Source organism: Apaloderma vittatum, unplaced genomic scaffold (genome assembly GCF_000703405.1).
Source record: "Apaloderma vittatum isolate BGI_N311 unplaced genomic scaffold, ASM70340v1 scaffold13993, whole genome shotgun sequence".
NCBI classification, from domain to species: domain Eukaryota; kingdom Metazoa; phylum Chordata; class Aves; order Trogoniformes; family Trogonidae; genus Apaloderma; species Apaloderma vittatum.
This window is the reverse complement of record NW_009709887.1, coordinates 22,972-23,179: the sequence shown is the minus strand read 5'-3', so window position 1 is coordinate 23,179 and position 208 is coordinate 22,972.

The window sequence follows — 208 nt, the reverse complement described above, 5'->3', positions numbered from 1 at the left end:
CTGCATCCCAGCTTGCTGTTGGCAGGAAATGCGCCGCGTCAGGGAAGCAGCTCTTGCAGGGTGACGGCAGCATCTCAGGAAGGTTCGTGCGCAGCGGCGCAGTGGCAGGAAGGAAGATCTTCTTCACGTGCACCATGTTCAAGGCAAACACGGAGCTCTCAGCCACCTTGTTTCCATGGTCTACTTGGCACAGGATCTCTCTATTCTT